The sequence below is a fragment of the Anser anser genome (genome assembly GCF_964211835.1).
Source record: "Anser anser genome assembly, chromosome: 14".
Classification (NCBI taxonomy): domain Eukaryota; kingdom Metazoa; phylum Chordata; class Aves; order Anseriformes; family Anatidae; genus Anser; species Anser anser.
The window spans coordinates 17,231,244-17,255,328 of record NC_139735.1 but is presented as its reverse complement, the minus strand read 5'-3'; the positions used below and the strand labels follow the sequence as shown (position 1 = coordinate 17,255,328).

The following is a 24,085-nucleotide window of genomic DNA, read 5'->3' as shown; positions in this document are numbered from 1 at the left end:
TGGGCAATGGGAGTTTTCATTCTTTCTACTCATGTTGCATGCAAGTAAACCTGCATTTCTTAGTAATTCAAACATTAATACAATAAATATCAACTAGAATTCAAAGAAAATAATTTATTTCTGTATTTCCACTGATAGAGAATGGCAGTCAAACAATCCATATTCATACAACAAATGTAGAGTATTCATGGAAGGGGTCTCTTTTCACCCATTTCTTCACATATTTTCATGTATTTCTTGTGTCTATGCACCACAAGGCAATGCTATGCTGACACTGTTGTGCTGTTAAATTTTAGTGACCTTTGCTGTGGTATATAACGAGATTTTGGAAATTCTCTCTGAACACCAACTTGTTGAAATTTTGATGTTGCATGGCAGTGCTTCATTTGGATGACGACAAAAAGTAGACACAGTCCAACCAAATTGGTATTCATCTACATTGCTGACTTAATCTGTCCTTCTGTTAGGATGCTGCAGAGTCTCACTCCACCAGCCAGGCCTCAGTTCCTAGCAGGGAAGGCTACTGAAGGGGCCAGCAGCATGTAAGGCTGGCAGGTCCCTGCTGTGCCTCCTTTGACAAACCCAGAAGCCCCAGAAGTGCTGCACAGAGGCAGCGTAACAGGTGGGAGGCCTACATTTTCATTTGCATTCAGAGTTTCCTGGGTTTGTTTCTAACTCAAAACTGTAGGAAGAAATTTGGAATTTACTGAACGGATGATTCCTTTGTCTACACCTACCTAACTCTTTAGCACTATTATCCCATTTCTATACACTAAAGGAAAAATAAAGTGTTTTAAAGCTGCTAATGGAAAGTGATGAAATTTTAAATGCTTCCAGCCTCCTTTCCTTTTCTAGGGGTGGGTTGAAAATTCCAAACTTACGATTCCTTTATAAGTAAAGTAATAATTATAGTAGGTTCTCCAAAGTAAGTTTTCCATTTGACTATTAATGGAGACTGATGTGCTACATTTGCAAAACCTTTAGGATTAATTTAATAAAGCTAGATTTTTTTTGATTTTTTTTTAAAACATAATGTTTTTGGTACCTTCATGCAGCAAGAAGGCTAATATAACCCAGACACTGAATCTGGAATATTGTCTGTCTTCTAGCAGTAAATACTAGAGTACAATGTGTTTTATGGTCAGATATGTGCACACATATCTGACCATAAATCAGTGCCTCAAGCTTCCCTCAAGGAAAGTTGAAAGAGTGCATCTCACAAGAGAGGAAAATGCATTTAAAATTACTGCAGCTATAAAACAAACTGACATAACCCAAAGCAACAAATATGGGCAATGAAATCTTCTGGGGCCACATCAGTGCTCTGAGAAGATTTCTACTTTTTGGTTTTATTTGCTATCAGGGATCCAGTGTGGTTTACAAATGGAATAAAATCTATTCATTATGCCTCCTAATATTCAAACAGCTGCATCATGGCTTTGGAGTCATTCTCATACAGAAGTACTATAACACAGAGCTCAAAGAAAGTGATACTTGATCTCTTTCCTTGAAGATTTTCTCTTTTGTAGTTGGAAGTGTGCCCAATTCAGCTTGCTCTTTGTATGCTCTTATTTGCAGATGTTTCACCAAATTTGGGGGCATGAGGGAAGAAGGCAGAGAAGGTAGAAGGAAGAGCCCTATCATAAACTAGAATGGGCTCATAACTACTCATTTCAGGAAAAAAAAAAAATAATAATGAGGGAGTTTCATCTAGTTTCTGTCAGAAATCTTTCCCAGCACCATTTCCTCATTTGAGGTTTCATCCTCAAAAGTTCTCACTGCTCAGATTACATTATGATACGGCTTATTTCATTATAACTGCATCTAATTGATGGTACTCACTTAAGATTTTATCACTTGTACCGATTCTCAGTGGCATTTAGAGAGAAGACTGGGCAATTTGGATGGAATTCAATTTTTTCATACTTGTTATGCCCATTTATCATTTATTGCTGCTATCAAGATGGTAGTACATGTAACTGAAGAAGACTAATTCACGAATGTAGGAGAAATATTCTGAATTTATTATTAAAATATAAATATATGATCCTAAAGTCACTTGATGTTAATTCATGGCCATGCTTAATCTTTTAATTTGTTGGGATTTTTTAATCATCACTGAGTTTCTGCTCTGGCAATTAACATTTTGTCTTGAGGATATTGCTTCCTAATAGGACCAGCACTGAACCAACTCATTCTAGTAAGAGTTAGCAAGAAACATTTTTGTAAATTTAGCAGTACTCACTAAAGTTAGATGTAAGTGGACAGTGAGACTTTGCAAGCAATATCTCAAATAATTGAAAGCTTGCCAATTTATGGTGCTAGTGATTGAATAAATTTGACAAAACCATTTAGCGTATTGTCTTGATACTGTTTTATGAAACCTGTCTCTGAAACATAGATATTAGAGAATTTCATGAGCCATTGTCACCAAGGTGTATGTATTTCTGCACACAAATGAGGAGGAATTTTGCTGAGTAAAATAGCTGAATTGTAGCATGTAGGTGAATTACAGAAGGTTTTTTTGTTTTGTTTTGTTTTTAAATACATTCTCCTTATCCTTCCACCTGAAAACTAAAGTTAAGATTTCTACTGTCTTTATTTGCTCAATTGAAAAGCTGTCTCCTACCATGTGTCTTCTCATCAGGGTTGGTTTAACTTAAGAAAGTATCTTTCAAGTTTCTTTTTCATAGTTTGAGTAGAAAGGCTATAGGAACCTCAGTTAATTCCACTATCATTTATCTTCCCCACCTTCTTTTTAAAACACTTTTTTTGGAAGTGTAGTCCAGTAGTGAAAATAGTACTGTAGGTCTGTAGTCATATGTAATGGGTACTAACAGAAATGTATCTGTTTATTAGATGTTCATTTTCTGCTGTTTAATAAAATCCACATTAATGTCTTTAATGCACATCACTGCATTTCCTGAAAACACAGATAGGGAACAAGCCACAGCTACTTCCTAACACTCCTTCACACTTTGTGAACCTTTATGAGCTCAAAGGCTCTGTGAGTGCTAAGTCATGTTGTGTGTCCAGGGGAGAGGAAACAAACAAACAACAAAAAACGAGGCCCAAAGCTGCACTTTTACATTATTCCTTTCTCTGCACCTTACCTCTCTGGACCAGTGCAGTCTGACCCTTATGAAAGATCAACACAGCAGCTGGCCACAACGTTTCTAGCATCCTGACTACTTCAGAGCTGCTGAGAGAATCATTCAGCTTCTCCTGAAAATATCAGGGAGGTTGAATTAGACTAGGCTTGGTGAAGGCATTAGAGTTCAATAATGTCTTTTAGTTTCTGTGGTAGTCTAGCTCATGTAAGATTAAGCTCATCTTTTGAGAATTTTTTTCTATCCCAAATGGAGGGACACTCACTGATCACTCACTGATTTTTCTCTCCAAACATTACTGTTGTTTGTAGCTCTTCTTCCTTCCTATCCTAATCATCATTATAAAAATTGGTCATGACTTCAGACAGTACTGAGTCTTCATGAGATACCTTGTTACTACACTTAATAGTAGGTTGTTAAGAGTGTAATGGCTTTGCATTGTAACTGAGTTATTCGGCAACGAGTGGTTTTAAAATATGCACTGTAATAGCAAGCATTGCCAACTGCTGTAAAAGCTGGCCTTAGAGTGTTTCTTTCTTATTCCATAATTTAATGAATCACTTCAGCACTTACAAAAGTGAGCAAATACCAGTGGTCTGGATCAGGCAGAGCATAAGGATATGATTCATGAACTTGCTCGACTAAAAACCTGGACAATGCTCTGAGATTACTTTCAGGTCATCAAATAAATGCTGAAATACTACAAACATTTCTGTGCTGGGTTTTAAGTATCTTTAGAAACAAAAAGTGGGGGTGTTTTGGTTAATTTCTCAATCTAAAATTGTATTCTGAACCAAAAGTTCTACACAGCACACAAATTCCTGCTACTTAAGCTTGACCCCGTGAGATTTGAATACCCGCTTTCCAAGAAAATGTTTTCTGAAGATAGAGTTTACTCTCATGGACATTGAGCTGCCAGACTTAAAGTCCTTGGCAAAAGGAATGAAACTTGATGAATAAGATAGTATGGGATGAAAAGGCCTTGCTCTGAGCAGATGGCAAAGATAAGAAGGATCATAAAATTGATTGAAGCTTGAAGAGACAATAAGTTGGGAGTTGAGAGGAAAAAAAGGGTTTGGTTGAGAAGGAGATCTGGAGGAAAGGTTTAAATGTATCTCAGATATGGCAAACTTTTAAAGATTTAGCCTAAATGAGTGTGCTCCTTAAATCTAGGAACATATTTTAGCAGCTTTGTTCTCAAAATTTCACAACTGGTATCATTGTACATGGAAATCACTAACCGTAAGATTTTGTGTTCAGCTGTACCAATAGTCCATAAGGCAGAACAGAAATAACTTTCAAACTTAGTTCAAAGCTTAAGGAAAGTTAACATCTTCAGGTCTAGATATGTTTAACTTGAGCTGAATCAGTATAGAGAGGAGAGAAAAATGTTAATTTTTCTTTAAAGGGTAATAGTTTTGTGTGTATGTGTTTTGTTTGTTTGTTTGTTTGTTGTTACTTAAATCTGTGACTTCTCAGCACTTTTTTTTGTCCTTTTTTTTTTTTTTTGGTCTTTCATTAAGAAAGCTTCAGGTTCAGAATAGAACCTGTGATCCAAATTGATGATTTCTTGGTATTGTTCCATTCCTGAAATATTCCAGTAAAAATGTGTGTGATTATTTATGTACATGTCTATGGCTTTTTTTTTTCTTTTCCTGTTTTCTATTTAAAGGAAAGAGAGCGCTGATAGCACAGAGAAAGATTTAGCCACTGGCTACCTCCTTTATCATACAGATCAGGAGCTTGGGAACTGGAGAGGTAGCCAGAATCAATTTAGGCTGCTCTGTTTGAGAAGTATCATAATCCAGGACATCATCCAAGCAATGGATGAGTCTTCTTAGTAGCTTTCTATTTGGAATAATCACTTCACTATTAAGACAAAAGCAATGTGTCAGTCAGTACTTCTTAAATTGTGTTAGTTTGTTATGTTAATTTAAACCATGATCTACTCCTTCATCACCAGACATTTTTCTCCAGGAGGGGGAAAAAAAAAAGAAAAAAGAAAAAAAGCAACTGATCTAATGATGGAATTATAGCTATCTGATGTTTTCATTTCTCAGTGGCATGTAGGAGTTAAATCATTTCCACACTATTTTCACTACCTAAATGTTTTTCTCCAGTGTACTCTTTCCTTCAGAAAGATGTAGAAAATCCTTTTCTGATTCAGTACTTAATTATTGTTCACTCTTCCCCAGTTTTTGATCCCATAGGACTAAGAAGGTTTCTGGTGTTGCTTTCAAAGAAGTGAGTTTTCTAAGAAGCACTAAAAAAGATATTCTTTGTTTTAATTTAAGCTTATGATCTACTTCAAAATTTGAAGAACAATTTCCTTTTATGATACTAATTTCAGGTTGTCATTTCATGCTTCTTGTTCATATCTAGTTTATTAGATCACTTTGTGCAGACTTTTTCTTTCAATCTAAGTTAGTACCTGTAATTAAAGCTGTCTATAACTGATAATGAGTAATGTATTGCACAAAAATGTTTCTTAAAAAAAATAATAAAATCTTTATGGCAAAGATTTATAAGCTTCCATACTAACTGCAAATGCGTCATATATGGACTCGTGTAGATGAGACTATGGACTCAGATGTCTAAAAAAACAGATTGCAGTTTTTGATGATGGATAGATTGATTTAAACAAGTAATGTTTTTGTCAAGAACTGATCATGGTTTACTGAGGTGCGCAATTCACAAATTTCAGTAATGACAAGTTGGGAAAAAAATCAAACTAACAGCAGCATAGAAAAAATAATTAAAAAAATCTTTAAAATCATTCCCTTCTGGACTGATATTTTACCGCCTTCTTTTCAGTAGAAATTTAATTTAATTAATGTTAATGTATAATACTTTGGCAATGCCAGTCATAAGAAAATTCATAGGATGATACAAAACATGAACAAAATTATGAATCAGTCTTCAAGTACATTCCCTAGGTGAGGACTTGTTCAAAGTGTGTGTCAAAAATCCCACTATTTTTACCATATGGTTGTTGTTTTTTTTAGTTATACTGGAGGATGAGGACCATCTTGCCAGTTACAAAAAATTATACATATATAAGTACAGAATTTTAGAAATCGCGCTGCCTTTCCTTGACTGTCCCTGACTGCTGTGTACAACTTGATGGGGGGAGCATGCCTATCCCATGGCACAGAAGCAGTAATAAGTGTACAGCAATAACAATACCTGCAGTTGCATCAGTTTGTACGAGATTTCCATGGTTATCAGTCTTCATGTTGAAGGCTTGAGATGGTCACCGCTTCAGACAAAACTTCTCCCTGTAGCAAACTTTTAGGTAGCGAAGTGTCTGTCCTTGGAAATGGGATATTGCAGAATGTGTTCAACCATATATTGTTCAGTACTGTTTGCTGGTTTAGACTCAAGCAAAACTTGTTTTTGAATGGAGAGAGTAAACACATGCTACAATATGTGTACTTGCTGGAAGTATCCCTAAGAAGTCCACCAGAAAGCTCTAATGAAAAATTGAAAGATGGACAACTCAAATAAGATGGAAGATTCATGTGTTTCTGTGGAGTTAAGTATCTTCCTGTGGCACTATCTGGATATGATATTATATCATATAGTAGGCCAAAATGAGAAAAGTCAAAAGTTACAATGCAGAAGGTAAAATAGAGGGTAAAATGGCACCCTGTGATAAATTTGTTAAAAAAACAAACAAACAAACAAAAACTTTTAACCGTTTAAAACAAGAAGCAAACAGCAGTAAAGTATGAGGCTATGATTTTCAAAGAGGTTAAAAGAAGGTGCTATGTAGTGGAAGGAATGCAGTTTGAAGAGCTGTAAGGACACTAGTAGAAGAAAGACGCAAGTTGTTGAAAAAGTAATTTTAAAAAGCAATAATCTATAAACATTGAGAAAGGGAAATAACTAAACTGGTAAAATCAGGTATTATCAAGTGAGAGAGTATACGAGGGAAGCGAAAGACATCAGGGAACTTAATATGGTTGAGCTGGAGATACAAATTTTTTAAAAGTTTAATAACTGGCAGAAGTGTCAGAAACACTTTATGTTCTACAGAAGCTGAAATATGTTGTTTTCAAGGCATTCTTTTTACATGCAATTTTATTTTTTCTATTTCCTTGAATAAGTACAATATATTGAAAACATTGCTGCTTCCCTGTTAATTGTACGTACATTTTATTGCCCAAGTATTTAAGATATTAACTTATTAGGTGATACATTTTCAATGATTTTCTAACTGAACAAAATGAAATGAATGAAATTCTAGGAAATGGACAAGAAAGTTATAGGTAACAAAGAATCTATTAATTCTTTGAATTACTTTTCTTGAATACCCGTATTCATCATTTGCTTAGTTCTAGCTATAGAATTCATTTGCCTTTATAGAGAATGTGGTTGTGTGCATTAATGCAAGGTTTACAAGAAACATTAGCTTGATTTTTTTAGTAGTTGACTGAAAGAATTAATGCAGCAACTGCTTCCACAGGACATATTTGTAATTTAGCAATAGGTTTGTTGAGAAAGGCCAAGATTTTTCCGTATTTGTATAAATGTTACAGTCTTATTGTTTAGAAACAGAACTCTTCAGCTCTTGCATGTTGTGTTACAATTTGAACTGTAAATACAAGATAGTATCCTATTTATGAATTCCAGTCTCAAAAGCTAATTTAATTGGTGTATTCCAACTACTATTGCTTATTTCACACTTCAATAGGTAAAGATGCATTAATAATCGAAGTTTCAAACTGTAATTAACATTAGCTTTAGGCTCCTGACAATGAAATGATTACATTTTTATATATGGCTTGATACACAAAGTTAATCTAACCTGTGCATGAATAACGAAAGGAACTTGCATTTACTCTCTAATGTAAATCACCACATATAATTATGCATTCTCTGCAACTGCAGAGGGTGAAAAAAGTAAAATACTAGTGGCAGTGAAATTTTTATGGATGTCCCTCATTCATCTACTTCAACTCTGTACGTGATTACAGTGAGCTGAGGATGATGTTTCATCTCATTTGTTTCCACGCTGTTACTTCAGTTACCGAACAGTGCTCGTTTTCTTCATTTGCATGAGTTTATCTAAAAGGTGAGAAGGTGGCTGCCTAAAGAATAAAGGCCTGATTTTTCCGTCGTGCCATGCAAGTTTGCTCCACAAAGCCCTACCAATACCCCTCCAGTGAAGGAGTCTTTCAGAATCTGTTTTATTACATTTCCCTTGAAGCTACAAAGTAGTCTTCCAATTACTTTTATGATTCTGGAGTAGTTAGTCATCTCTCTCTTTTTTAATATAAGGCAGGGAACATGCAGCTATAAATCACTAGCAAGCAGGATCTAAAAACTTGACAGTGAGGCAAAGAATCTGCTTCTAAATTATTGGATCTGCAATTCTGCTTCTTAACTGCGGCCTAGCGTTGATTAAACCAAGCTAAACATTAGAAACTTGACAGATTTTATTGCCTGTTATGGTCATTACAAGTAACAAGTATGCTAAAAGCAAAATATTACAGTAATGCACTTTGCTACACTAAATGTTTGTAATAAAATTATAGCGATGCTGTATATGAGCAGGGCAGAAGTTTTTAGCAATAAAACAGGGGGTGGTGAAAGTGAAACAACAGCGCTGCTGGCAGCCTCCCGTGCATTGCCAGCCCCGGGGCTGCCTCGCTGGGCTCTGGGTTCAGGTGTGGACACAGAGAGCAGCTGACGGCACGCGGCAGTGCCAGCAGGGCCCTGTTCCCTGCTACCACCAAGGGCACTGCTCACTTCTGCGTTTCAAAATGGAAACGGCAAGAAGAAGCTGAATACGTTTTTCAGTGAGAAGAGCATTTATTACAAAAATGGAAGAAAAATTAAGGGAAAATGTTTAGATTAATCGTTACTTGTGAAGAAGCTATCGATCTACTTTTTAATAAAAGCTGGAGATTACATTTGTCTCTTTTAGTAGGAAGTGGGTAAAAAGTAGTTTGAGAGCACCATTTTCTGTTGCAAGGGCATTTATGTATAGGAGGGCAGTTAATATTTATTCTTTTGTGCACAGTCTTTCTTCTTCTCAGTTCCCACCTGTTTTCATCTAGATTCCCACTGATACCTTTTGTTCTCCCTTTAACTCCTCACCTGATTTTTGTACCTCCACAGACATTCTCCCCTAGCATATTTTCTGTAGGGAGCAGTGGGCACAAGTGCTTTAATTTAGAAATTCCATCTGGGACCTTCTCAGTGTATGACAGGAAGAAAAGGAAAAAATAAAAGAGAAGTTAGGCAGGATAATAAGCCAGGAAATCAGCATATCTCCTGTGCTTCTAAATTCTCTTCTTAAATCAAGTGGTGCCTGAGGTACTGAAATGCAACTCACAAAAGACTGAGCAGCTATTCAAAATAAGATGATGCTAATAATGGTGGATTTGGCTCCTTTTAAGTGAAACAGCATTGGATAGAGTAGTTTGAGTCACAGCTACATTAGATGTATACTTTTTATTCAGGCTCCCAAACTAAATAATTAATATCTGCATCACATTTTTTTTTTAAGAATGGTTTCTGAGTTCCGTAATAATTTTTGAATTCTGAATTCCCGTAAGAAAAGTTTTATGATGACAATGTGGTGTAAGCGTGCCACCTGCAGGAGCTTCCAGCTGAGGAAAGCTGCAGCCCCTTTGGCTGGACCACACCTGGGGCAGGCTGGCTTCCACCATGGGCTTTGCCCTTGGTTTCTTGTGGGTCTGCTTCTCAGGAGACCATTCTCAGTACACCATTTTCTCAAATGTACATTGGGAATGGATTCAGTACATAAAGGCAGTTAGTGCCTAATACAGAACTTGTCAGACTTCCTTGCTGAACCGATGTCAAATGTTTTCTAATGTAACTAAATCTTCTCATATTTACGTTGCACCTGAGAGAAGAATGGGGAGATGTGAATAGGTCTAGGAACAGGTCGCTGAGATGCCCATACTCTTCCAGTGGTGCTGTTATGTCCTTTCTGAGCGGGCAGATTAGTTCATGAGGTTAGTCAAAAAATCCCTTGTATCTTGTGTCTTGCATGTGGTAACCAGGCATCCTGATACACCCCATAGCCTCAACATCAGCCCGCTCCTTTTTCAGACATGCAATATAGCCCTGGCATGAGAGCTGTATTTGGATTCCTTGAGAGCCGCAGGAAATTCAAGACTAAGCTCTCCTGAACTGTTGCATGAACAGATCAATACCTTGACATTTGTTTAACTGGTGGGAATCCAGATAGATGGTATTTGGTAACACACATCACTTTATCTCTCATTATTTACTATTTCAGCTAAAACTCCATTTCATCCTGTTTTGCAGGTTTTCAATTACATCTAATTCAAAACTATGGTACTTCAAATAGGATGAATTAACTGATGTTAGTATAAGAGAAAACCCTCTTTCTTCTTTGCATTGTCAGGGCTAGTGGGGTACTGATTCTCGGGTGGGTTGCGATGATAGCAGATATGTTCTTCCATTACAGCCCAAGCATATTAAAAGCTAGCCTGGGGTATGCACCCATGCTCCTAAAATGGATGCCATTGGCAATATGTTGTGTTCATCTGTAGTATCACTTTCTCCTTTTTTCTGTGCTTGGAAGGATAAGAAAAGAATAAATACAAACATTATCATATTACACCAGACAGATTCTCAGTGGATTGGATTCACACCTAGGAAAGAGACTGTTATGTGTACTGTGCAAACATAAATCTGGTATTGATACATCAATTGCTTTTTATTTCTCATTTTAAGAAGTTTTTTGTTGTTTGTTTGTTTTTTTGTTTGCTTGGTTTTTTTTTTCCCATCTCACAAACATTATGGACTGAAGGCTTGTACTTCTGCTGCTGAAAGGTGAAGAGCAGAACAGAATGTATCAAAAAATAAATAAATAGAAATCAGGGCTGCTGTATCTGATGTACCAGGGTAGTATTGGATCCTTGTGCTATGTTAAGTATTGAAGAACACTCTTTCCATCTTGTTATAGTTTATGGTATTTAAGGTTATTACAAGTGACATTTCTCTTTTGTTAGCTTGTGATACTTACCACTTCAAAATTGAAAGGTACCTCTCTATCTGTTAGAAATTTGGGGAAACATGTAATTTTTACTATGAGACTCTTAATCACAGTCTCCTGTGTCTGGGAGAATTCTTGTGCCTTTGGGGGATCATTCATGTAGGAAAGTCACCACCTTTTTCCAAGCCCTGTGGTTTATGAGTTGCTGGTTTCTGCCTACTTTGTTGAAAAATGACCTATTTTGTGACCCAACCAGTGTGGCATTTCATTTTAAAAAAAGGGGGGTGGGGCTGGAACTGACTAAAATAAATGTTTCCATCCATATATTTTCATACTGTATTTGTATGTAGATGTTCAGGAGAAATAATGGTAATTATTATTGTCATTCTGATTGTTCTTATTTGCATTTTAATAAACAAGAGAATATTCTTTCCTTTTTCCCCCCCCTTTTTTTTTGGCGTGTGTATATTGAATCCAGTTCTGTCAGTATGACCTGAACCAATTTTGACCAAAAATAGATAAATATAATTAATATGTCTCTCCTTCATCTGCTGACCTGGTCACGAATTTTCATAACGTAAAGCCCATTTGTAGAACTGGAGTAGCTGTTTTTGATGGAAATTAAATTGATACCAAAAAATGCATTTCAGAATGAATTTTGAATTACAATAAAATTTAATGGGAAAGAAGACGTGTACCTCTCCAAATAATTTTTTGGTTCCCAGAAGAAAATACCCTGGTTAGCTATTGACTGCAGCTATAAAATATTTTATTTCTTGACATTTTTATGTGTCTCCAGATTTGAGGCAAGATCTGACAAGTGACAGATATTCCATGCCTCATTTGTACATGGGGCTTTTTTTTTTCTAAGCATGCCATTGTCTTAAGATACAAATATGGAAATCAATATACAGATGCTTTTAACAAAGAGAGCATTGTAAAGTATCTGCTGAATTAGCTTCCGTGGAATCATCTGTCACTTTACTGACAGCCCAGATTTTAACAATGATGGTATAATCTAAAGTGTTCAGTCTTAACTTTTGTTAGATTTATAATGTTTTAATTGTGATCTACTTTGTTAAATTTTGAGTGAATCAGACCAGATGGTATGAGAAATATATTAATTAAATTAGGTGGTATAATCAAGATGCACAAGTCCTTTCCTTCTTCAGGACTTTTTATTTTTCTGTTTATGTTAAATCATTCCAACTGTCTTGGATAATTGCATGTTAATAAAGACAATAAAGAAAAACACACTGTTCCTTTGAACTGAAGCTTGCATAGGGAGGGGCGTTGTTGTTGTTCTTAATTATTAGCATTCATTTTGAATCAGATACTTTTGTAATTGTTTTGTTTAATGAAGACATTTGCAAACTGTGAAGTCCAGTTTGCAAATATCCGACAGATTAAGTTAATCAGTATAGTCCTACAAAATGCTCGTAACTGATTGCTAGATAAAGAATTAAAGCTTGTATTTGTGAATATTCTGGTGGTAGGAGTCTTCTATTTTAAATTTAATCTGTGATGGAGGCTCATTATAAGAACCTGTTGCTTCTGTGGTTGTAAAATCATCACAGCTGTTAGTATTAATTAGCGCTGTCTATCTGTCCTTTACACTTAGCAGAGATTGTAGCACAGACCCATTCTAGAAGATGAAATAGCTAAATTGTTTCTGGATGTTTCTAACTTTGGCATGTTTGACATTGAAATCCTAGTAGGAGGGGTGAATACTCATGAATACTCATTTTTTGCTGGTTTTCTATCCTTTTGAGAGAATGGATTTCTATGAACACTTGATTCTGCACTATCTGTGTATCTGTAAAATGATTGCTGTTTTTCCAGTACTGCAATCCTAGCATATTTTATAGACGCTTCTTTCCCAGATGCATTGTTACGGTGAGATTTTTTACTGCTCCTTTGAGCCAGTTGCAGGAAGCAAGGAGATAAGCAAAAGGATAAGGAAAATTCCATAGTGAGCATAAGAGAGAGACATTTAGTGTTAATATTTTTCCTCTTACCGTAGCTTCTGTTTTTCACTGTTACAAGAAAGTGATTTTGTTTCTGTTCCTTTTCTGCATTGTTAGAAGGGGCATCTCTTGGCCTGTGTTGCTGCTTACATATATACAAGCATTAAAATGTATTTATAACTTGCATGATTCTGAAGCAAGTTAAAAACTGGAAGATCAAGAGGTAAAAATGGAACTGATGGAACCGAGAAAGAGGGAATGGAGTGTTTAGTGTGGTGTTTGTGTGCATTTGGCTTGTGTTTATTAGAATAACTAAATTAGCCTGTGTTTGGAGGATATACAGATAGATTTTTTTTTTTTTCCAAGAGTCTTATGGCTATTTTGAGACTGGTAACCCCTAATATAACATTATGGCAACATTTCTGTTCATAATGACTGAAAACTAATCCTCAGGATATGATACTTGTTCACTTTAAATACCCAACCCCAAAAATGCTGTGTTTTTAAACTTGTTCCATGGAGCATGCATTTATTGCTTCAGCTAATCAAAAGTAACACATGTATACAATCCAGAATAATACATTTCTGAGATGATAAATATTATATGAATATCGTAAATCTATCCTCTTAGAGAGGAAAAAAAAAAAAGACTAGAAAATGGCACAAAAGATACCCATTTTCATTACGGCTTTTAGACTACAATCATCTCAGCCTATTCTAAAGCCACAGCATGGATGATGAGCAGTTGAAATCCAATTTGAATTCATAATACCACATTTAATTTACACTACCACCTGTCAATAGGAAATAGACTGAGACATATCTCCTGAGATATCCATAGGGAATGTTCACATATAATTAACCTCCCCTTTTAAAAAAAAAAAAAAATAAATCTTTGTCATTGTGATGGATTATTTGTGCCATTTCCCATTTTTGTAACAATATCTCTCTAAAAATAGTTGAATATTAATCTAATATTTTCTGTAAAATGTAACAGATATTTCCTATAATCTTTCATGTTGTTGCATGTACATCCTCTTTCTGCTTTTGTATGTGCCCCCAATAAAAGTGGAATTGCCTTGCTAAATTCTTGAAAGGCCTAACTAGTATCATACACTTTTAGGTCAGAATATCTAATATCAAATGTGAATAGTGCAGCTCTTTCTTTTGAAAGAAGATGTCACAAACAGATGAAATGATGATAGAAGTGGACATTGGCACAGATTTAACCTAGTCATTATTCTCATTAGGCTGTTATTTTGGGTTCCTCTTTAGATGACAGCACATGATGATACATGACATCTACTTTGAATTTGTATTATCATGCTTAACATGTTCAACTAATATTTTTCAACAGCTAAAAGAGCAAATGCGTGATTTCTAAGATGTCCATGTCAATAATGTTCACATCTCTGTATTCACAAACTATGGATAATATGGATAGCTGGTACTTAAAATCAGGGAACATTTGAGATTGAGGGGAAAAAGAACATGCAAAAACAGTCAATGATTTTCTCCCACTCACCTGTATACTTCTTAATTCCAAAAGCAATAAAGTATATTTCTGTGTTGGCACATCTAAGATGATTGCACTAGTTTGACAAAGCTCCTGAGTCTTTGAAAATCTTTCTTGAAAAGACATATTCCACTAATGTTTTGTCACTTAATAACATATGGTGAGGAAATAATACAGCTTCATCAATAATTTCTTATGGCTTCTGCAATGTTTTTCCCCTTAACACAAGACTCAGAAAATAATGCTAAATAAAAAACTCTCCAGGGAAAATTACTTCCCTTTTTCCACACAGAGCTTGGAAAAGAAATGAAACCCAAAAGATATGCAAACTATCTTGGCACTGGTCTCAGTTTGCAGGCTCCATCTCAGCCTGTATTCTGAAGCAAACTGCATTTTTCTCCTCTTTGTGTTTTCATTTGAAATGCAATGTGGCTCTCATAAAGCAATATGATTAAGAAACATTGGCTGCTTTTTTTTTTTCCTTTGCTTTTTTCTAGAACCCATAATCCTTCCAGTTAAGTCTCATTGTTATACTAACCTCTATTACAGCTCTCTAGATATTCTTGACCAGTTCTGCTATTGCAGCAAAAGCTCCACACAGCTCTACTGATCTCCTAGATGTTGTAATTATGGATGGTTTACTTGGATTGTTATCTGATTTTTTTTGTTCAAGATTTTTAGTTCGTGATTTGTGAATAATGCCTGACAAAGTGTTTTTGGTGATTTCAAGTTTTCTCATATAAATTAACCTTTATATGTAAAATATTGATAAAATTTTCCCTTCATGTTATATAATTTTGTGAAAGCAAGGGAGAATGTGTTTATTTTTGGCATCTGTTATTAACTGTATGCATAATTAGGATGATTTGATATCCATAACATTTTAAAAGTTCAAAATGGGAGCCTACATGCTACACAAGTATTTCCATCTCAGGATCCTGCTGGTAACCAAAACACCAGAGGAGCCAGTTTATTTTCTCTGTTCTCACCATCTGTTTTGCACTCATCAAACCAAAGAGGGCAATGAAATTGTACTAGAACAGCACAGAAATGAAGCAAAAAGCAAATTGTTCCTCCTCTTCCTGTCCTAAACTATGGAAATTCTGGCACTTGCATTACTTAAAAAGACCTTGAGAACTTTAACCTATTATCAATGCATATAATACAAAGCACTTAGCCAAAGGCAGCACATCCTTAAATTTTCCAATGTGGGTAAGCAACTTCCTAGCAGAAAATTATAATACAGTCTTTTATAACTTGAAAAGTATAGATTTTGAAATGCATAGATCAGAGACAGTCTTTCTAAGATGTTACAGCTCATCCACTCACATAGCTGATCTTCTTACATTGGACAATGGTCAGTTACCACATACTTGTCCAAATTCAACTAATGTTAGTTTTTTTAAAAGTCATTTTCATTCAAGCATTCTTCATGCTCCCTGGTACTGACAGTGTTGTTTGAAAGAGAAGGACTATCCAACATCAACTTTGTTACCTATTGTAGCGTGTGGCTTTCAACTTTGGGATTGATGAATGAAGCAATTATCCTCAGATAAATCCAAATTTCTCAGTGGGAGTAGCCGAACACATACTCTGTCCCACTGATCTGCCTTTCTAAAGTTCAAAAAAACCACAAACTGTGAACCAAGTCACAAACATGCTGGAAAACATACGTGTGTGTATTTGCTTTAAATCACAACAGCCTGAAGCAGTGCTTGTGGTGTTAAACATTACAGGAAAAGCAGAAACAAAGAAATTCACAAAAGATAAACAATATTTTATGCAATAAGAAAGGTTTGCTGGTTTAAAACCTTGCCCAAAACATAGTTTTAACTTCTTTACCTGGTATTTAAACGGTTATGCATGAGATTGAAATGTAAATAAATGTGTCTGGGTTTTACCAAGCAACTCTTAGAATTTTCCTGTGAAAACTGAGCAGTTAGTTATAGAGATGATTACTTGTACTTTTTATTGCAAGTATTTAGTTTGTTGGAGCTGCTGAAGGTCCTATAAATATAGTATGCTTGGTTTACTAAGGCCAAATTAATAAAATTGATTTATTTTCATGCTATCTCTTTATAATCTGGTAAGTTTGAAAAACATTTAGCTACAGCTCATTGTCAATATGTGATGGGTTTAGCTCGTTCATCCCTTAAAGCAGAACTCCTCTCATGACAGAAGGAGCCTGTTATCTCTATGCACCATTTTATAGCTAATGTAGGTGCATGATTTCATGCTTGCAGAAGAAATCACAACCAACTTTACTAGATGATCAGTAAGTGCATTTTCCTGTTGACTTTTGTTATTATGGAAGACAGAAAAGTTACCAGTCTTGCTTAGGGTGAGATCAGCAAATCTATGACCAAGAAGTTGATTTTTCTCAGGAACTGCTTTTACCCTGAAATATCACATTTATTATGATTAAATAAGAGCTGAATTTCTCTCCTTGATATCAGCACTATCAAGGATATAGCTTACAGTAGTGAGGACAGAGATCTCTGTGAGTATGTAATAGACCTAATGCATCAAATGTAATGGTGTGAGTGATCTCATAAAATTATTTCCAAGGGGTGTTGAGTCCACATGCTATCAGCATTAGTGTGCAGATGCCACAAGAAACCTGAGACAGTAATTTCCACATCCAATTCACATAATGGATATGGAAATGGAAGTCATTTCAGATAGCAGATAGATATCCCAAGCCAATAAAAAACACATATAGCTCAATTTCCTCTTCAGCACTGTAATAGAAGGTAAACAGCCATTCAGATACAGTATAGTACCCACATTACTCTGGACATGTGCAGTGTTATGTCTTGGAAAGAATTAGTGGTTGTGTGATGCAAAAGGTATCTTCCTAAACTGAAAACAATGCTGCGTTTTAGGGCCTGTTATGATCTTAAATTTCACTGGATACCCAGGCAGGGGTGCGTATCTTCAGTTTCACAAAATATTTTATTTTGGGCTTTCGCACTCAGTGATATCCTAACACAGTTTTCACAGTGGAACTGTAAGTGGAAAGAAAGCATCTGACATGTAGTACTAAAAAAGATCTTGTTCATCAATGACAACAGATTTCCATATATATATATATTTTAGTGTGGTCAAAGAACTTAAGTCTTCTTTCATAAGGATGTAGAATATTTTCTCTTATTTTTTTATACTGAGTGCAGTTATGTGTCCCTTCAGCATAAGGCGTTCTATGTGTGTATGTGTAGAGGAACGATAAAGCCTGGGTCTTTTCTCTAAGCTGGGACATGGGGGTAGTGATGATGTTCCATGCCTACAGACACATTTTTAATGAGTTAGTACAGTTTTCAGGAGATGCTTAGCTTCCATCTACTCTGTAAGCATAAAATGTGTGAAGTCTTCTGCATATATTTATGACTGCTACTGTTTGTCTCTCTTGTCCAAACATTTTAGATTCAAAGTTGTTCAGGGCAGGCACGGCAGACACAGAGGTACAATTTTTGGTCTGTCAGTATGTCCACAGTAAATACAGTTAATGACAGCAGCACAAATGTTTAAAGGCTTCAATATTTGTTTGAAATGGTTATACATAATGATTCACATTCTTTACAAGGCTATATTATTTAAAACTATGTAAACGTTTACAGAAATGAGAAGTATCAACTTATAACCACCTAGTGAGTTCTTAATGAGATTGGAAAAGTAATTGAATATATGATTATAATTTCCTTTTGAAAATATAATAATTCATAATGATAATGAGTGCTTACTTTTATAATAATCAATATTTAATTTGTAAAGTTAGAATAATTTCAACTTTGTGCAGTTCTTCTATTCACATGCATTTGTTGTAGAGGTAGTTATTGATTTATGTTACTGATAACGTGATACGTTTTTCATGAAATCTCTTTGATTAGAGAACCAGAATATTCTTAGGTTTATGAGAAAATCATGACATTGGAGTTTGGTCATTGGTATCTTCAACTTTGTGTGTTAATGCAGAACAAGGTGTGTTACATGAATGTAAATGACTAAAGAACTCAAAGTGAAGTTTGTAACTCCATCAGAAATTCTGCAACTTGTTTTTTATTGTTGACTGACTGCCAGTTGTTTTTTTTTTTTGTAAGGATGAGAAAATAGAGAGGACTTTTTTTTTTTTTAATGAATTTTTGTTCCTTGCAAAATAATAAAGTGAAACTTGTCACACAAACCTGTTATTTCTTATAAAACTTATAATGACAGGATGCAATATTTATTTAAGCTGTAAGACACAAAATGAAAACAAAGTTTTGATGTTTGCCTAGAGTGTGAGGAATTATGCCATAGTCTTCCTGTGCAGCCATCATTGTTTTGGTCTCTTGCTCAAAAATAGTTAATTACTTCTATAAATTGGAACTCATTGTAAAAGAGCAATACAAAAAGCCCCCCTCTAACTTATAAATTTCCTAGAGCCCAGTAATTCATACTACATGGGACATACTATCCCTCTTCTGTATTTTTTATTTTTTTCATTATTATTATTCTCTTCTGTTTTTTAATATTTTTTTTTATTTTTTTGATTTTTATATTTATTTATTTATCTATCCTTTCCTTGCAAAAGGAATTTGAAATGTTGAATTACTGACATATTCCAGAGGGAAAGTAAAACTAATTTTTTAGCCAAAAGCATTGATGCATTAACCCTTACAAAAAATCTGTTTTGGGGAAAACAGGTTTTCAATTTTGAACGCTGGAGCAGTCTCCTTACAACAGATTATCAGCATGCTCTGCTTCCAGAATGTCTCTGTAAAAAGGATATTCTAGTGGTATTCAGAAAATTAAGTTCCAGAAATCACTAATGGTTAAGCTGTGAAGAGTGGTTCAAATTTATTTCAGGTGAAACTTTGATTTTTATTTTCTTTATTCCTTGAGCTTGTGGACTTGAATCAAAGTTTAAATGTTCCATATTTTTCCAGTTTGCATCAGTGATGAGCAAATTCAAAATATTTTAGCAGTTTGGAAAGATGCTTAGATGCTTTGTTCTACTTTGTTCTACTTTGTTCTACTTCCTGTAATTTACAAATTTTTTAAGAGTTACTGAGTAAAAATCCCATAATATTTTAAAAATAATGCTTGGAAATTCATACATAATGATTTATTTATATCAGGACTTTGAAATTTAGACCCTTACTTAAAATATTAGGTCAAGAAACAAAACAGCTTTTCTCTTATCCATCTCTGTAGACCACTGCAACGGGGAATTGTAAGATTTCATCTAATTCTCATAGCTATGTTTTTGGGATAAAGGGAAATCATACACTGCATGACAGCTTTATTATAAACAGTACAAATGAATAATACAACTTCATTCTTTATTATGCATAGCTAAACTCTATTTGATTAAACTAATATAAATAATTTCTAAAAAAGACCACCTGTTTTCCAGTCCAAAACAGTTGCAGGTACAACTGATCGAACACTGACTGGTGTAGGTCCTTTGACTGCATAAACCTAGACAAAAATATTTTCATACAGGTCATACATAACAACAGTCAGGTCATCCTTTTCATATCCAATGTAGGTAATATGTACTGTTAATGCTGTACCAGTTATTTTACTGAAGTGAACCAGGATTTTCTGTTGCTTGAAAATGAACTAGAAAGAAACCAAGATTCTTTCCTTCAGCTGCCTTTAGCTCACTACTTAGATGCTGAAAAGACAATATTTTTGTCATTGTGAAATAAAGTCTTCCTCCTAGCAGAAGTACACCACTTGATCTTATGGGCATTTAGTATTTTATGACTTCATCTCAGCTTCTTCATTACTTATAAATCGCTAACACTTCATACTCAAGCAATTAAAACAAGCAACAATTAGCTTATTACCCCCATGATCCATTGCACAATAATTGCACAAGAGAATTCATTTTAACATAATAAAATGGACAACATTAGAAATCATTTTGTGCAGAGCCAGCACAAGTTTGACAATAAGTTTTATAGTGGTTCAGTACCTTATGCTCTAATAAAAGCAAATAGATTTTCCATTATTGCAAGCCACTCACATAATGCCAGCAGGACAAATGATGATTCTAAGTAAAGAGTAAATAATCATGCTGGCAGAATGGCTCCTTTTAAGTTAAAAAAAATCAAAAATGTATGTTTCTTTCTTTCCCATCGTACTGAGGCAGAGAATTGTTTATTAGATGTACTTAAAGTTATGTTAACTAAGAAAAAAAAAATTAAAGTAGATCTGCAGTACCAACGTTTGTGAAATTCATTATGGATCATCTACACAAACAATAATGATGGTCGTGAAAATGAGAAGCTGGCACTCTATCAATGCCTGTTTTCAAAAAGCCATTAAAGCCTTTTCTTATGTCTTCAACGTACTACAAAATTTGTTGATGAAATCTTGCCATATTTCAGCTGAATTAAGACCTGAATCAAAGCCTAGTGAAGTAGCTTTCTCAGTGGCTTTGGTGGGAAATTTCCTCTCCCCTCTTGAATACAATTCTTGCTCAGTATTGTGTCATGGGAAACCATTATTCAAGTGTCTTAACAAATAATGTTAACAGCCTATAATGGCTGTGTATTGTACTAACTTCTACCATCTACATTCTCTTAAGTGCTTTTTACCCTGTGAAATCTAATGCCTTTTATTTCAAAATAATACTACAATAGCATTTTTTATGTTTGTTCTGATACTGCACAGAAATGTTTATCATCTCCGTTTCTTTTATTCCTCTAATTTTATTTACTGTTTTCATACGAAAGGCAGTGTATTTTATTCCAGAGCTGACACTTAAATTCCTTTTTAGAGAAGGCATATTCAAAGACCTTGGAAACTGGCAATCCATTTAAATCTACCATTTGACTTACCACTTCTATGTGGGTGGCACATTCGGAAGGAGAATCTAAAGTCAATAGATCTGCATGTGGATCCTTCCCCTAAATTTATGCATCTTTGAACTGATTGCACTGTTAAATTATTTATTCAACATTACAGCTGCTTGCTCTGGAAATTATGTTCTTATTACGAGGTACATAGGAACTATTTCTTAAAAGCCCTACAGGGAAGTAAGACATCAGATGCTCTTTTCTTCTGTTCACATGCACTGAGTTCTTTGGGATGGAGACTGCCACTTTAATTCCAACAGGAATTATTAAATTCCAAACAATAATGCACTAAGAAAAGGCAAGTGTGCAGTGGAGAGGAAACTAAACTACTACAGGAAAAATGTCATTAGAGTTCACTATTTTCTCTGGTGACTAGCAAGGAGTCAGACTGAATTCTGATGATTGTCTTCCAGAAAAAAGTACAGTAACAGTTTAGGAGACAGTGAGGAGAGATTTTCATGTTACATGGTGCCGGATCTGGTTAGAATTCCATTCCAGAGAGTCATTGCCTTACTAAACGGACATTACCAGCATGTTTTGAGCGTTCATTGTCTGGAAATTTTGTTTCAAATCTCCCTATTTCTTTCAGTTGTTTTTTTTTCGTTTTGTTTTGTTTTAACCCCATGCCCCTAAGACAACTAAAATTTTCCTCAGAAGTAAGTTTCTTAAAATGTATTCAATCTTCTATTGAAAAATGGGTTTCAGACACAATTTAAATCAGTGCTCTACCTACACTGTCCTACATTTGAAGTGTCATTGCGAGTGCAGAAGTGAGAATAAAAAGAATTACAAAGCTGCATTTGGAATTAATTGAGGGTTTACCATAAAGCCTGTATTAAAGTGTGTTGCAGAAGGTGTTTTGATTGGTTGCATTCTGAATGTTTTCATCTTGAAGAAAAATACATCAAATAATTTGTCAATAAGCAAGACATTCAAATTAATTTAGTAATTATTACTGATGTTGGGACAAAAGAACTCAAATGCAGAATGAAATGCAAAGTTAAATGCTTTATTCCTGTTAGAATCATCGGTTCAGCTGATCAGAAAAAAAAAGTAAAATAAGTTACTTTAGGCTGGGAAGTCAAAACCATTTTCAAGAGAAGTGATGCCCTTTCCTCTGCCCTTTATTGTTCTGCCTATTTGGAAGGATGAACATTTAACCTCTGAGTTAGCAGTGATAATAATGGTGAATAGTACATCACAATATTTCCGAGGAAGCCTAAAAAAGCTATTTAAAAATATGACAAGTAAATAATACATAATTAGTCAAGTTTTCTGCATTCACTGACATAAAAAATTAATGAACCTTTCAGTCTGAAGTAAGAGTTTAACAATTATTCTAGTGCTTTCTACAATGTATTAGCTTAAGAACTAATGTTTTGTTAAGACTATATGGGAAGGATGCATCTTTTTCCCCTGCATATTTTCCATGCTTTCTATTTTGACTTCTGGTATTCCAGAATTCACTGTGAGGAAGAGTTACAGTATAGTTTTTGAAATACTTTCCATTTTATGAAAGTCCGGTGATCAAACTGCCTCCTTAGCAATGCATCTCTCATGGAGGGGAGCCCTAATCTGTTTTTTTTTTTTTTTTTCCCTGTCTCTGGAGCGGGTGTTTGCACACTAGCAGTAAGCTGCATGTGATTTCTGTCTCTCAAATCTGTCAGGTCTCAAAGCTCTATTCATTAGTGGGTTCTCAATGGAGTTGTAGCCTATGCCATGGATTAGCTAATCTACTTCAATTTTAGATGAAATGCTGATGTTATTTTCCCTTTAGACAATGAACTGGTTACCAAACAGTCTTTTCAAAATGTGGTCTTTTTGTTGTTGTCATTTTTTTTTTAATAGAAAATGCATCATATAAACCATATGAATATACTTTCTAGCTTTCACCTAAAACTTCTCCTTCCCTGCCCGTTGGAAAAAAGTTCTGAAGAACCACCCTGAGTTTATCTTTCTTTGTTAGCATCTCCCTGCATAATTTCAGAAAAATAATTCCATCTTTGGTCCAGTCAAAACACAACTTCAACTCCTTAGTTTTCTGCTGATTTTTCCTGTTCCCACAAATACACAGATCTTCATTTAGTGGCCTACTGAAACTTCAGCTCCTGGAATTATCAGCAAAAATACTAATTTGGTTTTATTTTTTAAGTTTTATTTGCTAAAATTTGGATTGCTTTATTATACTTCCCTTTTGGAACTTTTCTACATTTTGTGGAAAAAAACCTCAATTTGCTAGTAGACACTGTGTTTATATATCATGCAAGTGGCTGAAAATATCCTCTTGACATAGATCACTTTGTTTACTATACTGTTTTATAATTCTCCACTTCTTCTACTGATAAGTTCTGAGGTCTTTATATTTCTCTTTGAATTTTCACCAAATATATATATATATATACTTTTATGTGTTTTGCTTCTATGTTTTTTCATAATTTTCTTCTCCATAAACAGAAGTTTAAACATATAATTATGCAGAATTTAAACATAGCATCTATGCAGAGTTACACCAAATGCCCGTGCATTTGTGATCTGTATCTGTACCTGAATCTAATACCCTGCCTCTGATGGTGGCCAATGGTTGAAGTCAGGGAAGTGCACAGGCATGGGGCAAGCATGTTTCTTGCCTGAAACATATTCTCTCT

General features: G+C 34.8%; 2 protein-coding genes across 27 annotated transcripts in view; both read left to right on the top strand.

Moving 5' to 3' along the window:
* TENM2 (teneurin transmembrane protein 2) overlaps positions 1–24,085 on the top strand; it is a 1,465,234-nt gene that overhangs the window by 75,655 nt on the left and 1,365,494 nt on the right. The window lies entirely within an intron of this gene.
* Positions 1–24,085, top strand: part of LOC310881738 (uncharacterized protein) — a 796,919-nt gene that overhangs the window by 676,970 nt on the left and 95,864 nt on the right. Inside the window, exon 8 of one of the 3 annotated variants that reach the window (XR_014572527.1) lies at positions 468–23,843. The exons of the other annotated variants lie outside the window; for them this stretch is intronic. The gene's annotated coding sequence lies outside the window, so the exon portion shown is untranslated. Of the gene's footprint in view, positions 1–467; positions 23,844–24,085 lie in introns of those variants that run through there. 3 annotated transcript variants of the gene reach the window in all.